The sequence below is a fragment of the Alligator mississippiensis genome, chromosome 1 (genome assembly GCF_030867095.1).
Source record: "Alligator mississippiensis isolate rAllMis1 chromosome 1, rAllMis1, whole genome shotgun sequence".
NCBI lineage: Eukaryota > Metazoa > Chordata > Crocodylia > Alligatoridae > Alligator > Alligator mississippiensis.
Window position 1 is genome coordinate 300,206,096 of NC_081824.1, and position 17,787 is coordinate 300,223,882.

At 47.6% G+C, this 17,787-nt stretch overlaps 1 long non-coding RNA gene across 5 annotated transcripts in view; it reads left to right on the forward strand.

Moving 5' to 3' along the window:
• Positions 1 to 17,787, forward strand: part of LOC106740463 (uncharacterized) — a 74,416-nt gene that overhangs the window by 32,114 nt on the left and 24,515 nt on the right. For 4 of the 5 annotated variants that reach the window (XR_009459101.1, XR_009459099.1, XR_002090148.2 and 1 more), the window contains one exon: positions 2,920 to 3,037. This is a non-coding gene — a long non-coding RNA (uncharacterized LOC106740463). Of the gene's footprint in view, positions 1 to 2,919; positions 3,038 to 5,238; positions 5,316 to 17,787 lie in introns of all 5 variants that reach the window. The other variant, XR_009459100.1, reaches the window with a different exon arrangement.

Consider the following 17,787-nt stretch of genomic DNA (forward strand, 5'->3'; position numbering starts at 1 on the left):
GTAATCCTGTCATGGACTGAAAAATCCTCCATGTACTTATTCCACCCATAGACCTTTGAACTGTGAATAGTGCATCCTGCTTCATAGTCTAGCTAGGTCCTGGGCACTGCACCTTCGCAAACCAAGGACTAAACTTACCTTCCAGACCCACAGAAATCAGAAGAAAACAGGCCTGGATCCAAAGCCCATAAATTTCAGTGGACTCTGGAACAATCCCAGTAGGACCAGTCACCTATTCAGATGGCCTGGTCCTACCTGTCCTTTTTCCTAACTTTAAGAGGGAGAAATAATCACCAGAAAAGGCAGCATGTGGACTCAGGGAACTTAAATCCATGTGTTTGTTGCCTATTTTCTGAAACCAAACTTCATTTGTAAATGACAAAACACATCCAGGGAATACCTGGAAATACAGGCATGGCTGACCAGTATTGCACTCTGGGTATTATTGTGCTCCCCTACACCTTGCACCTTCCCTGCTCCAGCTCCGATTCCGGAATCAGGGAGGGCAGAGAAATGGTAGCAGCATGCAGTGGAGGAATAGCCAGTTTGATGCTATAGTGGGAGTGGAGAGGGAAAATGTCACCTCCTTTTTAGACCCAATACACACCAACTTCCAGTAGCAATAAGGGGTGGGGGGGGCGGGGACAGTTGCCCCCCTGCAGAAGCAGACCTCTCCAGTTGCTCCTCCACTGTGCACCACTGCCACTTCTCTGTCTTCCCTGATGCTGCAGCCAGAGCAGGAAAGATGCAGGGTATAGCTGGAGGGAGTGGAAACAGAAGGGTCTCTCCCTCTGCCCCCCAGAATTTAGCATTTGGGGTTGGTGCCTTGCTCACCCATGCATCAGTACATTATTGCCTGGGAATTCAAACCACTGCTGATGAATAATACTGTTGTTATTAGACTGTCCCCAGTTTCATTGTTAAAAGTATATCACACAGAGAATACTTCACACAGAGACTGTATGACCAAGACTTGGCTGGGTGACATGGCAAGGCTTGTATTGGCCTACTTTGCCTTTGCCTTGCTAAGGCTGTTCGCCTTCGGTACCTAGACCCAAGGGGTCATGTTTCATCAGTCATGCAAGCATGCCTTCCCTCTTTCACCTGAGGGATGTGCCTATCTCCTAACCTTCCCTCTCCCTCTCCTGAGCTTTTGTTGAGAAAAGCAGCATATACATCTCATAAATAAATACATAAAAATAATAAACTCAGTGAGAAGGAGGCACCTCAGGAAGCACCAAGTAGTTTGCCCTGCTCCAGTTAACAAGAAACCAGAGCCAGCACTGTCACCAAGCAGCTGATACAGGTGCTGTCAATGATGGCAGTGAAAAGACAATGCCCATTTCTTCCTTCTATACTTTAAGACTGGCATGTTAACTTCAGTCTGCCCCTATATTTTTAGTGCTTAGAAGGCCAGCCTTTACCACAGAACACCTCAATATTCCTCTGTCTCAGACAGCCTCCTCATTTTGTCTGCAGTCAAATCTCTGTCTGTTCAGGTAAAGCGAAGGCTATGCAATCACAGCATACGGAGGAAAACTCACAGACCCCTGCACGCCTGTCCTGCACATGCTGAAACACCTTGGAACAACAATAGCCTGCTAAGAGACAGAAGAACTGCAAAGCTGATGAATCATTATGTCCATGACCTGAAAGTGCATACTGCTGACAAACTGGTTTCCAGACAGTTCTCGCCTCCCTATCACCCATGCAAGGAGGCATCTTATCAGACCCAGAAACAAAGAAACTGAATACCAATGATAAAAGAAACTGGACTGAAGCAGAAGGATTTAAAATGTGAAACATTTGTATAGACATCTGCTGATGCTGTAGAATTCTTCACCGTGGCAGCATCCAGCGCTGGCCTGGTGAGAGGAGCTTAGTCCTTTGGAAGCCAGTCAGCTACAGGGAAGGGGCTTCCTGGGAATCAACTCAAGGCTCAGAGAAGGAAAGGGGCATGGTATAACCTGCTTCCTCCCACCATTTCCCTCCCTACTCAGGCCCAGCAACTTCCTACCCCAGCTATGCGCTGCTGCTACAAACAGAACTTAAGTCAGCCGACCTCTTTATGAGGGATAACAAAAAAATGCCATGGAGATATAAATCTTAACAGCCTGGTCTTGGTTTTGATTCTTCACTTTTCTCAGGCAATTTAGAGTCAGCAAAAGTCTTTGAGGGGTCAGATGCCACAGGTTAGCTCGCACTGTGCTGTGGGGTAAGAGAACACACACAGGCAGTTGTCAGCGGGCGCATCTACACGTGCACCCAACTGTGCACTGTGCAGTCATGTAGGCATTGAGCAAGTACTAAATGACTGAACAGTACTCACCGGTGCTTCACAGTCCCAGCTGTGCACAGGTCATTTCCTATGCTATGGTCATTTCCTGTGCTATGGCACAATAGCAACGAGCTACTGTGCAGTAGCTTGTTGCTACTGTGCAGTAGCAGTGGCGTCATGGTTCATGCCTGCTAACACTATGTCACCATAGCTCATTGCTACAGTGACATAGCATCTCATGTAGACGCACCCAGTGTATATCTGTGTATCTCAGTCTTGTCTACAGTAGCTTGTTCCTGAGTACATGCCTGGAGTGTAAAGTGATGTTGGGATCTAGCCTTCTGTCCTCATTTAAAGAAAAATGCCCCACTTTGTGTTTGCAGTGGTCCTTGGCATTAGCATTTAGAACAAGGGGTGAAAAGAAATACCGACAGAAAAATCCCTGCCCAACTTCCTTAGATTACAGAGGACTGGCTTTGATGTTCAGAGAGAGAGAATAGACTATCATGTAGTCACGGTAAGTTCTTTTCATCCAAACAAGAGACTACTTTTATTTCATTGGATTTGCATACTTATAAGTAAATACCCATTTGCCTGTTCATTTGCTTGGATATAACATCATTTATCTTCTTTATTCACAGTTCCCCAGAAATTGGAGACTCATGCATCCCAGCCTTCAGCCTTGCTTTTGGCATCCTCCTCTGATGTATGATGAGTCATCAGAGAACGCTGCTTAGGACTGCAGATATGAAATCTAAGGTACAGTTCTATCTCCCACACTTGTTTTAAAGGACAAAGCTTTACATTTGGCCCCTAAAATAAAGGAAACCAGATGACTCAGGAAAGTGGCTAATGATGAAACAGAGTGCAGTTTGATAACTCAGTCTGAGTTGCCTTCCCCAGCCCAACCATAAGGCTAGGGAGGGGAACTGAGTGATTGGGCTCAGTTCCCTTCCTCAGCCTGATTGATCCCAATGCTGGGGAGGGGAACTGAGCGATTGAACTCAGTTCCCTTCCCCAGCTCCCCGGTCCCAGGTGGCAGCACCCGGCTTCCCTCCGTCATCTGGCAGGCAGATTGGGGGATGCAACCCCAGCAGGACTGGCACAGCCCCCGCAGCCCTCCTGGGGTTGCAGGCTCCCGATCTGCCTGCTGGATGAGAGAGGCTATTTTGTGCTTCCCCATTATAACCTATGGGCAAAACATCAAAACAGTATCAAAACAGCATCGCTATTTTGACGAAATGAAACGGAATGGCAGTTTTGAATCAAAACAAAATATGAAACGAAAAGCTGTTCCATTGAAACCTTGAAATGCAAGTCGAAACAGAGCGGTGCTGTTTCACACAGCCCTACTCAGCATGCTACATAGGGTCTGATCCTGTTCCCATAAAATGGCAAAATTCCCATTGATTTCAGTAGCACAGGGCTTCCCTCCTACTTTTTAATTATGTTCTTTTTACGCTTACAAAGGTTCAGCTTGTCATACCATAACCTTCAATAAAAATAATGTATGGTGGTAAATGCAAGTGGTCCACTTAAATTGACAGCACCCAGGTTTGTACTGAGGAAATAAGGAACTTCCTCAGTCTATAATAGCTGCTGAATGTGAAACAAAAAGGACATAAAGGACAGATGTTGTTTTCTGAGAGAAAGTAAATCTGCAAGGAGAGTATCTTGTGCAATTGTAAAGAACTTTCAGTCCACATACACATTGTCTAAGAAACCCCAGTTTTTGTTAGAGTGGCCTTTTTGTTCTGAACATTTTCATGGAACATTGGCAAGTGAAAGATAATACGGCTGTATCTACTTTAAAATCCCAACTACCCAACTTAGAGCATCTGAAGACAGCAGTCTCAGGTGTTCATAGCCAGGTGAGCTCAAGCCATTGGGTAATATGAGCCATTGCCTTAGATTTTCCAGGAGACTCAGTATTTCTAGTCAACAATCTCATTCTCCTCCCATTAAGCCTCCTGTCTGAATCAGGTTATGTCACTGTGACCCAGGTCAACGGAAACCTGAATATCTTTGAAACACAGTTATTGCTTTGAGCTACAGAAAGAACTGCTGCAGCATAATACTTGGATGTAAAAACCAATCTCCACCACAAAATCCCCAACCACTCTAAGCTGCTCCCCATGCCCTCCAAAACCTACTTCTCCCCCAACACCACACACCACTCCCAGCCATTTCAAAAGGATGGGAACTCTTGAACCTCCAAGAGATGCTATATTGCCGTAGCAGTGCACTTTGGCAACATAGAGTTGGCGGGCAAAACCCATGATGCTGCAGCTACATCTCTGTAGCAACACGCTCCCTTGCTATATCGCATTAGTACAGTGACACAGTGGCTAAAAATATCTGCACTGCCAGCACAGTGCAGTAACGGCTGTTACTGTGTCACCTAAAGGAAGTACTAAATGATGGCGCAGTAACAACAATGCCACAGGGACATGTGTAGATGCACTCACTGATATATATTGCTGATCACACTTACAACAGATGTACCACAAGCCCATCCATCACTACAAGTTCTTGTGCAGTTTAATAAAAGACCTTTAAAATTCAGATGAGTTCCAAGGATGGATAGAAAAAGGCTGAAAGGGAGGAAAGTCTGTTCTGGGACATACTTGTGACTATTACAGGAGAACAGAATCAGAACCAAAAAGGTTGTGTGAGAAGTACTGCCTATATAGTATTTTGCACACAAGCGCGCGCATACACACACGTGCACACACACTTTCCACATGGTTTCCAACACACAATTATTCTTTACTTAGAAAGCAAAGAAGATATGCAAACCCAGAAATACTAATTGACCCTGTTTGTATTTTTGCCCTTGTTCCCTCACATCTCTGTGGCTAGATCACAGTCCTGTGGTGTGTCCAACATCTTTGTCCTTAGCTCACCCCTTGTTCTCTAAATCACAGAAATTACCTATCTATCTCTCTCCCACTCCACAGCTCCCCTCCAGGTCTGCTTCTTGTAAGTTAGATTTTGGGAACCTTTTCTTCTGTAACTTCCAGCCTCCCAGGATCAGGTGAGTCTCAGTTAGCCTCAACAGGTCATCAAAGCCATCTATCAACTGTTCTGTTGCTTAATTCCCTTTCCTACCCCAGAGTTCAGACATGAACAATGGGTTTGCTCTGGGACAGCAGCCATCTCTTTGTCCAAAAGTGTTTGATATATATTGATGATTGTCAGTTTTTAACAACCCTTTATTACTAGCCCTCTGCCACCTCTCTTTGAAAAGTTAGTCCATGATGGAGGTAAAAAGACAGGAAGAAGAAAAAATTCAACTAGCCTTACGATCAAAATGGAGTCAGCTATTTAATACAGATATATGCAATTTATCATCTCAGCTCAAATTCATAAGCTGTACATAGATTCCCCAAAGGACTCCAGGATTTAACACATTTAGCATGAATACTAATATGACATAGTCAAAACCTTGGCAATTAACCATTAATTTATATGACATAAACAACTTCTATAGATGTAGAGTGGACTTCTCTCTCTCTCTCTCTCTCTCTCTCTCTTTTTCCCCACATGAAGAAGGAAACGTGTATGTTTTAAGCAATCTGATATGAAATAAATGAACAGAATCTATGTGGTAACCATGTGAATGATGTTACTGTACTCATAAACCACTCCTACAAGACCCTAAACTGAATTGGAATAGAGAGTTGAACACTTTAAAAAGGGTGAGATGTACAAGATAGGAAGGAGCAAGATTTGTGTCAGATTTCCTACTTCAACAGTACATTTCTGCCCAAGTGTATGAGGTGATGTCTGACAGTGGGGGAAAGTAAGCTGAGACCTAATGGGGCATTCAGAGCTAATTTACAGAACAGGTAATGAACATATGACATCTGTTAGAGAATCCCTACTCTGCCTGCCCTGCAGAGCCTCTTCTGCTATATAATTGCAGATCAAATATCAAGTTCATTCAGATCATACAGAATAAATAGCCTACTGCCTCCCTCTGCAACTGCACTGCTACATCTGAGCCTAAAATAAACTGATCAGTGCTTCTTCAGTGGTACTGAAGAGCCCCAGAAAAGTATCAAAAAAAAGCAATCCAACAAAGAGAAAGCAGCATATACAATGTGCTCAGCATGTCACAAGAAACAGATCCACTACATAAAATGCTCCTTCAAAAAGCTAAGCAGCATGCTCCTCTATCCACAACTTTTTTTCTTTTGCTTGCAGTTTCTCCAGCAAGAGGAAGTCTCTACAGCATGTCATTTGTCCTAGAGCAAAAATAAGTGCTAACAATGTTGGTACTGACTGTTAACTAGCAGCTCTGCCGTGTCCTATGGATCATTTGAATTGTTGTCATCCACTGACACAGAGGGTGTGCTGAGGGGGAATGTAGGCAGCTAGCTGTAAACTAGCTCCATATCCATCCTGGCTTTTAAAAGCCAGCTAGGGAAGATTGGGGCCACTGCTGGCAGCGGTTGTCAGTGCCTTCCTCTGGGGAGGGCAGGGTGCAGGATGTTTTTAAGTCTGTGGTTGTCTGGTCCCTACACTCAAGAAACCATCACCTGACACTGACTCCCCAGCCAGTTATCCCCCTCTTTAAGCAACAGCCCTCTTAAAACAACAGCAGCAGGGATAGTTTCAAAGTTCCTACCAGGATGCAGGCTCCATGGGAGTGGAGGGCAATTCCAGTGCCCCTTCTAACTTGTCCCCTGGGACAGGTGCACCTCTCACCCACCCCTAGTTATGCTATTGCTAAGGTTAGTGGACAGCAACCTCCTGCAAATCCAGTATGCCAAGCAGGCTTGGTGAAAACACATGGGTGACCATTCTCAGCAGTCGCTCCTCCACTCTGAAATTTGCTTCACCTCCCTGCCCCTTGAGGCCTGCTGGAGCCTGGGTGAGGACATCTTCCCTAAATCCTGTAAGAGCTTCCGATTTGGGCAGGTATTTAGCAAGCAAGGGTAGGCTGGGATACTCTTTAGGCAGGGGTTGTCTTATATTCTATTTCAATTCTCTACTTGCATTTATACATTACTTTGTTCTTGTGTTTTGTTCTCTTGTACATTCTCTTGTATCATAAGCTATTTTATTCTTTTCCTATAAGCCATCCTGAGCCTTTGTAAATCTGTAATAAACATTTATAATGTAACATTAGTATAGCCCTAGAGGCTGCCCCTGCAGCCCCTTTGTCATGTGCACAGACCCCACTGAAGTCATTGGTTCTTCACTTGAGTAAATGCTGCAGTGACAGTCAATGTTTAAAGTGAAGTTCAATTTGGTAAAGCAGCTTTGGGCAAAGGGTGTGGCAGAGTGCTATGTTTGTTGATCATTTGTGATTTTTATATCAGGGTGCTTCATTTCCTGCCACAGATATACTCTTTAAAATACCTACCAGGGGCTACATTTGTGATGGGGCACCTTAGACTCGAAGCTGCGACACCTATTTATTGTTTGGCTACCAAGTGGAATATACAGTTCTTGAGATAAGTCCCTACGCCCCCATACGAGTAGTTAGAGACTTACAAATAGGTTTCACACGAGCCAGCATACTGAGCTCCCTGAGATAGCTAGTAGGAGCTAAGGTGCCTAAATACCTTTGAGGGTGTCAGCCTAGTTGCCCTCCTCCCCTTAGGATTCATGAAGACAAATCTCCTCCTGGAGTTAAATGCCTATATCAAGTCAGCCATTTCTCACACAAAGAGGCAGTGTTCCTCCACATCCCCGCTCCCTGCTTCTTGCAATGGCCTTGTAGTTCTGACACTCACCAGTGTTCTAGACGCCAGCAGAGGGTTTGGGATTGAGAGTGTGGTCAGGGGTAGAAAGGTAAGAAAGATTTATTGACTTAATAAACACACAACTACATGTAGTAACAAAATAACAAGGACAGACAATAACAATTTGCGTTGGCAACTTATTGGCAGTCCCCTTCGATGCCTGATGTACAAGTTCCTCTTTTGCAAAGCTCAGCGAAGTCAGGCATTCCTAATTAATGCTGTTTGAGGGGTACTGGGAAGGACCCTGATATTTAGTCTTTGGGCTCCTTGAGATCTACTAGCCCACGAATTTAGGTTAGCAGTTAATTCTAAATCAGTAGCTTTTTTTATAGAGGTGTGTCTTCCTTTTAAATGATTTTTGGATGTGCTAGCCAATTTATAACTTCTGAGCTATGCTGATAATTTACAGCCATACAGATTCTTTCATTGCAAACTTTCCTTAGGAATGACTAATAGCAGTACAAGCCTTTGCATTTTTCTGATAAGGTTAATTTTTATTACGCCATAGGGCCTACTACTTTTACAAGGCTTTGTTAAATTTATTAGGCCTTACAACATGCAAGGCCTCACTAATTTTTTACTTTAATTAGGCTCTTAATAACAACATATAGCTTAATAGTTGAACAAATGACAGAAAAACACTTGGTCTAATTTTTACAGTGTTCAGCAAGCGCCTTAGATACAATTTTTAGCTGCCACAATCTGGCATATCAGTCTGAAGTAGCAGATCCAGAAATGGGGCAAAGTGGGTACAGCTCCACTTTGGTTGTGATGTTCATGTCCAGTGAGCTCTGAGTTCATTGCCTGGTTGGTGCAAGCTCCTGCTAGACCTTTCCATGAGCAATGAGGGGTCTGGCCAGAGACACCACTTCTGCATGGCTCTGGAGTCCAGGGAGTGAACACTGCTGCTATTCACTAGGGCTGTGCGAAGCTTCAGTAACCGATTCGATTAGGAGGAAATTCGGCCTGATTCGGTGGCCGAATCTCCAAATCCAAATTGAACCAGAAGACCTATTAAAAGGTCCAAATTGATTTGGAAGCCTCCGAATTGATTCAGAAAAGATTTGGAAGGATTCAGAGATTCAGAAGGCAGACGTTCAGGAAACAAAAACTTAGGCGGGGGGGGGGCAGACTGCTCTGATATTGACATGTGTAGCTGGCCAGTGACTGTGATCTTTCCCTGAGTTCCCTTCCAATCACAGTGCTCTGGGGGAAGGAGATAGTAACAACATATAAAGCTGTGTGTGAAGTGATCTGTGACTTTTGTGAGCTGTCTCTCTTGGACCAGCAGCGTCTGAAAGGCTCTGGCTTGGCTTGCTCTCTAGTCTCGTGGTAGCTACTAGCTAACTAGTTTCTCTTCTTCTGTGTTTTCCTTGACAGTATGGCATCACTGTGCACGGCAGGAAAGCACAACATATATTATAGACACATACATGTTTTGCAACGCACCAAGGATTATGAAGTGCGCTGGAAAGGCAGGTGCCAGGTCTTCTGGCAAGGGAGGTAGAGGGGGCAAAGGGAGAGCTCTAAGTCCCCTCCCCCCCAAAAATAGATGCACCCTCATTCCTGGCAGCGATGAGTCTTCTGCTGCTAGTGGGAGCAAGGAGGTGGGAGCAGTGTCTGCACCTGCACCATCTTCACTAACACCAGCAACAACCACCAGCACCAATATGACAGTCTGTACTCCAATTTCAGTTCCCAGTGTGAGCCTTTCAGTGTCAGAAGAGGAGCTGGATCTGGAAGCAGCAAAGCTGGGTGCCATAGCAAAGGAAATTCTGGGGAAGGAGTGTGAATTTGAGTTTGTGCTCCACACCCCTCAAAGTTCCCCTAGAGGCAGGTCTCTTCTGGAAGGCACTTCAGAAGAGGTTGTGGGGGCAGGTGGCTCAGCTCCTCCTATTGTTGTGCCTCTTCCTGGTGAGGAGGGGGATAAGGCAGGATCCCTACCCACAACCCAGAAGCGGGTGGGTAGTGTAGTGTGGGATCATTTTGAGGTGGCAGATCATCCCACGTATGCTACCTGCCAGCACTGCTGAAAGCAGATCAGCTGGGGCAAGGATGAAAAACACTTCACCACCACAGCAATGCTGCTGAATCTCAGGAGGCAGCACCCCTTGCCCCTCCTCAGCCTGGCACCAGTGGGAGCATACCCAAAAAGAAGTCCCCCTCTCACTCCAAAGCCCCCTCCCAAAGCAGAGGCAGGCCACCCTGGACCAGTGGGAAAAAGGTGAAGACAAAGGGGGGCACATTCCCAAGGCAAGCGAGATCATCCAGAGCATTGGGAAGATGCTTGCTCTGGATGGCCAGCCCTTCTCCTTTGTTGAGCACCCAGGGTTCAGTCCTCATCATATCAAATGCCCACACACACCACCTATAGAAGGATGGCATGCAGGGAGTACTTGAGGGAGGATCTGCAGAAGGCAGGGCCACAAGTAGCTTTGCACTTCACCTTGGACATCTGGAGCAGCCGGGGTGGAGATCATGCCTACCCCTCCCTCACAGGGCACTGGTGCGATCAGTCAGGGTGTTGGTGGGCTCTCCTTCAAGCGGAGGTGATGGATGAGTCCCACACGGCAAGGGAGATCATGGTGGCCATGAACCGCATGGGGCAGGGGTGGCTCGTTGAGCAGGGCAAGCTCACCTGCAGGTTCATGGTCATCAATAATGGGGCCAATATAGTGAAGGCGGTACATGATGCCAACTTTGTTGATATCTGCTGTGTGGCACACAAATTCCACCTCATAGTTAGTGTTTTGTAAATTCCCTTTGAGGATCAGGACTGAGAGATTGGAGAGAAAGTGGTTTTCTTGTGAGAAATGTGGCACCACAGGTAATTGGGTATTCTTGTCTTTAATAGATTTCTGGTGTGCATTCATTCTGTTACACATTTGTTGTTTTGTCTCTCCTACGTATTTTCCATTAGGACATTTGGTGCACTGGATGAGATCTATAATGTTTCTGGAGGCACAGCTGTCAGATCCAGGAATGGTGATGGTTCTGTTGTGGGGTGTAGTAATTGTGGGGTACTGGAGATATGTTGGCAGATTTTGCATTTCTTGTCATGGCATAGTATGGACCTATTCGGTGTGTTCTGGGCTGTAGGAATTTTGCTTCTGATGATGAGGTTAGCGAGGTTCAGTGCTGTTTTGAATTTACAAACTTTTCACAAGCGAGCCTATAAACTTCACATCATCAACCTCCTAGATACAAAAATTCATGTACTCAATATAGACAATGGTTTTATGACACACTATAACCTGCCTGACATCTGACTCTCCAGGTGCCTCTCCACTTTTACCTGCTACATCCCCGCCCCCACTCCACCCAGCCTGTCTCTCACCCCCCAACACCTCAATTTATATTTTCACTGACTGGCTTTCTTGCCTGCAGCCCAGCCTCTGGCTTCTTTACTATTCATTCCATCCAGGAACAGCACACACACACACACCAACTGCAGATGCTTCCTCAGCCTGACGAACATTTTTTAGACCCGAAAGCTTGCTAAGATATATTTCTCCTACTATTCAGTTGGTCTAATAAAAGATATCAGATTGACCCAAAGAACCTTGTCTGTCCTTAGACCAATATGACTACAACCTACACCCCCTTCGCACACAAAAGTGATATGAGTTTTGCTAACAGTTTATGGGGCACTTTCACAGAAACCCCTGCACCTATATCCTTCAAGCTTGGCAAGCTTCATGCCTGCAGAAGGGGCTACCATCCCTGCTGTTTTCATCCTAATTGGCAAAAAAATGACAAAGTTATAGGTATTCTAGTGATTTCCTATTATAGTCTATGGCCAAATCTCAGAATCGGTGCCAAATCTCCCAATCCGATTCAGCCAGATCAAATCAGGACAGTGACTCGAATCACTAAATTGAATCACTTTCCCTCCAAATCAGCCAAATCTGAATCCAAATCAAATACTTGCCGCTTCACACAGGCCTACTATTCACCCTTCCCCTCCTTCTTCCTCCTTGCTGAATTCAGCAGCAGGGGAAAGTGGGGAAGGAGAGAGAGTAGCACTGCTCACATCCTGGGCTTTGGAGCCACTCAAAAGCAGGCACTCCAGGCAAACCCTGAGCCAAGAGCTCACATATACCACAGCCAAAGGTAGGGTGTAACTGTGCTGCTGCACCCCTTCTGGGTCCACCCTGTCAGTCTGTCCTGTGCCTGATTTGGAGCAAAGATTTCAATCTCAAAGAGTGCTTTAATTTTTAACTTACTGGGTATTCTGTGGCAGGGTTTACAAAGTCTCTCCTACCTAAGGTGTTACAAGAACAATTGAAAAATATTGGACCATGTGGGCATGTGGGTTCTCTCACCTCCCTTTGTCAAGTTGTGATCACCAGGACCTCTGCCTTATCTTCCCTCCCTTTTTCCTGCCATGTCTTGATGTTATGACAATCTTTGGGAGGGTATATAGTATCTTAAGAGTTGATTCACCTGACAAGGGGTTAGTCTTCTGCAGAGCTCCACCATCCCTTTCCTTTCAGGTGACAAAGTCATACTTTTCTGTTGACGGTGAGTGGGAGTCACTGGACCTTGATTCCACCCTGACTTCGTTCGGTTACTTGCTCCACACCTTGTTGGTGTCCGTCTTCTCTAGATAGGTTTCCCTCTTCAGGTTTAGATGTTCCAATCTAGTCTACGATTGCCTTCCTTCTCCCTTTTCTCCCACTCCTCTCGTTGTGGCCTCCAACTCTTCTATCGTGAGGCTCTACGTTCGGTGGTTCTCCCTTGGTTGACTCTTCTTGTGTGGTGAAATCTCTCCCTGCCTGTCTCCAGGACTCTGAGACTAAATGGCTTTATAGGGTCCAGGTGTATGGATTAGGACCCAATTAGCTGCAACTCAACTGCGCAGGGGATCCTCCTTTCCCCTAGCCTGGGAGTACTAAATATAAAAAAAAGAACAAACTCTCGCCCACATTGCCTGTGGTACATACTCTTGAATACTATAAAGAAAAAACTCCGGGCCCCCAGGTACCACTCCCTGGTTTGAAAGTCCAGCTAGGCTCCCCACAGCTGGTTTCAACTGGGTGACTATTGACTCAGTCAGTCCAGACAAATTCCTCCTTTATCTGGGCTATCTTAGTGTCCCTCAAGGCTAAATCTAGCTCTATGGTCTGTTCTCTCCCTCTTCCCAGGTGGGCTTGGCTGCCCTACTCCTGGGGAACTCCCTCTGCATGTCCCCTGCCCTCTAGCATGTGGGGCCACCCACCACTACCCCGCCATCCAGCATCACTTATCTCATTGGATGCATCAGGTTGGTCTTGTACCTGTGGTCATTGGATAGTGGCATTCCATGAGGGTTCAGCTGGCTGGATCTCTGGTGCTGCTGGTCTTCTTCCTGGTCCTGCTGCACCACCTTTGTTCTCAGAGATGCCAAATGCTGAGCTTCTCTCAGTGTCTCTCTTTAAACAGCCAGGGCTTCCTTCCGGGCCAATCAGCACTGGCTCCCAGAGGCATGTGTTCTCCTGACCCTGGAGCCAGTGCACTACTCCATTTTCCCTCTGGGCCTCTTCTCTGGTGTGCTGGGGAAGCACAGCTTGCCCGCATCCCGCTGGGTGAGTTTTCTCCTGGACCTCTTCTCCAGTGTGGCAGGAAAGCACAGCTTGCCTGGATCCCACCAGGTGAGTTTCCCACTGGCACCACTGGTCCCACGGGGTCTGGCAGGGGCTGCATTCCAGCCCCTGCTACAGACCAGAACCAGCAAGAGATTGCACCTATTAACCTATTGCACCTGTTAACCAGCAAGAGATTGCACCTGTACCTATTAAGGTACTCAGCTGGGCAAGTCAGGTTCAAGTCCCTGCTCGGATGGCTATTTAATTATTTCTGTGAAAGTAGAGGAGCTTCAAGGAGAGAGATCAGGACATCCTTCTGTGCGCGCCGGGTCTGACCCCAGGTTGCTTTCGTTGCTCTGCACGTGGGCTGTGGCCAGCAGCCGAGGCAGGCCAGATCGGAGAGGGCGGGCACCGAGCTAGAATTAGGCACAGACACGTAACGGTTGATTTTAAGATTATTTTACTTACACTGAGGTGGTCGTGGTGTAGGCTGAGAACTTGCTTGAGTTGCGGTTACAACAAAAAACACGAACACACGTGGAGGTTGCAAGGCTCCACGCAGACAGAACACGAACAATCACGTGGAGGTTGCTAGGCTCCATGCAGACAAACTCCGGATGTCCAGGACAAGCGCGCATTAAACTTGTCGTTACGTCTTATAGTAGGCTCCGTTTGAAGACAGGAAGAGGTGGGCGGTGGATCAGGCCACCAAACTCCTCTGAGCGACACACAGGGTTTCTGTTACCCTGCCGCGTACACCCAGAGTCCCCACGAGATGGATGCGGAGTCCTCTTCGGCTTGGGCGGAAACTGCTCAAGCCTCTTATACGGCTAGCAGGCCAATCGCCAACCGCCACGTGTGAATAATTTAGAACTAGCCAATTGCGGGGCACGAATTTGCATACGACGAGCGGGAAACCTTTGCACTGTGCATTTCTGTGCTGCAAAGGAAATGCACCCTGCAAAGATCGCTGCAAAGTGGCGGGAACACTTCCCTGCACGCGGGTTCTCTGCGCAGCAGAACTCCTCCGTGCAACGAAGCTGTATACCCACGGGGATAATTCTTAGTGCCGAAGCACACACAAAAAAATCAGACCTTTGGGTCATGACATCCCCCCTTGCTGAAGGCACAATAGAATTATACTTCAAACCTATCATCCAGGTTATTCATAGCTCTGTCAATGGTTCGCGAAACTAAACGAGCAAAAACAAAATCAGTCAACAATAAAAGTTCGTCCTCAAGGGATTGAATCAAATAATAGCCGGCACACACACATATACATAAAATCACATTCATAACAAAAAACTGAACGATCATGACTTCGGTGGGCGTCATGGTGGAATCGCGCGTCAGGCCTTTGTTCCTTTCAGTGATGTTGTCCCTCTCGGGGCCTCTCTCCACCACGCACTCCGAATCCCAGATCTGTAAAAGAACTCTCTTAAAATGGTTATTCACTACTATCTATAAAATCACACAGGACCGCACGATAATGCAGTCAATTAAACTTATCAGTACTATTAAATACAAATACATAAACACGATTTTATACTGGACAGCTCTCTTTCTTTTCCCGACTCAGCAACTCGACGAAATCATCGATGAGTCATCGTCGCCTTCTTCTAGATAATGAAAACCTAACTCGTAGGCTAGCTGCCATTGTCCCGCGTCTCCTAAAATCCGAAGCTGTCTCTTATTAAGTCCAGAACGCTGCAGGAGGTATCCAAACATATATCTCTCCTCCTGTGTTCTCTGGCGTAATACTGGACGCTCGGATTCGCGGTGTTTCGTGTTCTGAGCCTCAGTCGGGCGTTGACACTCCCGATCACTGGACAGTCTTGGCTCCATTAGGACGCGCAGTCTTGACAACTGATGAAGGAGACTACTCACAGGATGATCGACCAGTGGGTTCAGCACAATTTGCAGAACCACGATGTTTCTTTGCCCGTAAACTTTAAGACAACTATCTATGCTGTCGAGAGTCACTGGAACGGTTCCAGGGTCTCGCAGGTGACGATGAGGCCACGGTCGCATTCGTTGGAGCGGTGTTAGTCCCAACGTGCATTCTCTTGGGTTCCAGGCGCAGTACGAAACTCCGATAATAGCCAGTACAAGCTGTTCTGCACCGGTGTGCTCTGGTCATCCGTCGTGCCATGCGTGGGCCTTCTGTTCAATCACTCCTGCCACAAGCGCTGGAATCGGAATAGGCCAATGGATGCTAAACGCCACCATGTCGATGTCGGTGACATGTCCCCTACTCCATGAAGCTTGTCTCACCAAGAAGCTTGCTTCTTCCTGGTCCAGGAGGTCGGACCCAAGTTCCACGACCAGACGTCCCAACCACACAGCCAGAGTTTCGTCGGATCGGATCCTGGATTCTCTACACAAATTCTGCAGTTCGGCTCTGGAACAAGCATAATAGGTGGTAGCTTGAACTGCACTCTGCGGACCGATGACTGGGCTGCTTGATACTGCAGGCTGATCAATCTCCTCATGAGTTGTCGTTGCTGTTGCTGTTTCTGTCGGAGCTGCAGTCATTGTTACAGTGGGAGTTGTTGCTGTCTCAGGTGGGAGGGGCGGATGCACTCCTCCGCTCGACTCCCCCTCCGGCAAAGGGGCGTGGTCGGCGGAACCGACGCTGCGTCGCTGGGCGGAGTTACCGGCCGAACCCTCGCGGGCTCTCCCGAAGCTCCATCCCTCACTTCCGGCTCCTCCACGCGGTCTTCCCTCTGCTCAGCGCCATCTTGTTGGGGCTTTTCAAGATCCCCTTTCTCAGCTGCTTCTCCGACCGCTCGAATGGCCATATGCAGCTGGGTCTTTAAACTTAAAGTTTCAGTCATTAAATCAGCCATAGTTTGAAAGGCTGCATTCAGTTTTCCCTCCTTGTCGCACCGTAGGACCATTCTCTCATTTACAGCGCGGTCCTCCGTCTCCAGGTCTTCGCGGAGCTTGGACAGACGCTCACGACCCCTCAGTCTAGGCACCAACATACAAGGGGAAAACCAGCCGATTGGCATCGTCTCTCCCATCTCTCGGGCACACCGTGAGCAACGGACACACTCCCGGGTGGGGGTCGGGCTTACTGCGCTCGCCGGATCGACTTCGGCAAGGGTCACAGCTTCGAGGGGCCTATACAGGACCCGCTCATCGCCCATGATACACCCGAACGCCGCGGGGTGAAGATATATCTTTTTCCCTTCCAGGTCTCCGACTTCTGGAGTTCCCTCTTCTCCCCTTAACAAAAGGTGTCCACGGACACATCTCCGGCCCGTTCCGCCCGCCTGGTGGTACACGAGGTGCACCTCCAGTTCTCTGATGCTTGCTATGCTGCGTCTCCCACTTCTCCAAGGGCAGTTCTCAACTAATTCTAACTCTAGCGAGCCCTCTCCTGATCCCGTCGGCATGTGCCGCGGTGATCCCGATCCCATCATGGGTCGCAGTGATCCCGATCCCATCCTTGTCACCATGTGCGCGCCGGGTCTGACCCCGGGTCGCTTTCGTCGCTCTGCACGCGGGCTGTGGCCAGCAGCCTAGGCAGGCCAGATCGGAGAGGGCGGGCGCCGAGCTAGAATTAGGCACAGACACATAACGGTTGATTTTAAGATTATTTTACTTACACCGAGATGGTCGTGGTGTAGGCTGAGAACTTGCTTGAGTTGCGGTTACAACAGAAAACACAAACACACGTGGAGGTTGCAAGGCTCCACGCAGACAGAACACGAACAATAACGTGGAGGTTGCTAGGCTCCACGCAGACAAACTCCGGATGTCCAGGACAAGCGCGCATTAAACCCGTCGTTACGTCTTATAGTAGGCTCCGTTCGAAGACGGGAAGAGGTGGGCGGTGGATCAGGCCGCCAAACTCCTCAGAGCAACACACAGGGTTTCTATTACCCTGCCGCGTACACCCAGAGTCCCCACGAGATGGATGCGGAGTCCTCTTCGGCTTGGGCGGAAACTGCTCAAGCCTCTTATATGGCCAGCAGGCCAATCGCTAGCCGCCACGTGTGAATAATTTAGAACTAGCCAATTGCGGGGCACGAATTTGCATACGACGAGCGGGAAACCTTTGCACTGTGCATTTCTGTGCTGCAAAGGAAATGCACCCTGCAAAGATCGCTGCAAAGTGGCGGGAACACTTCCCTGCACGCGGGTTCTCTGCGCAGCAGAACTCCTCCGTGCAACGAAG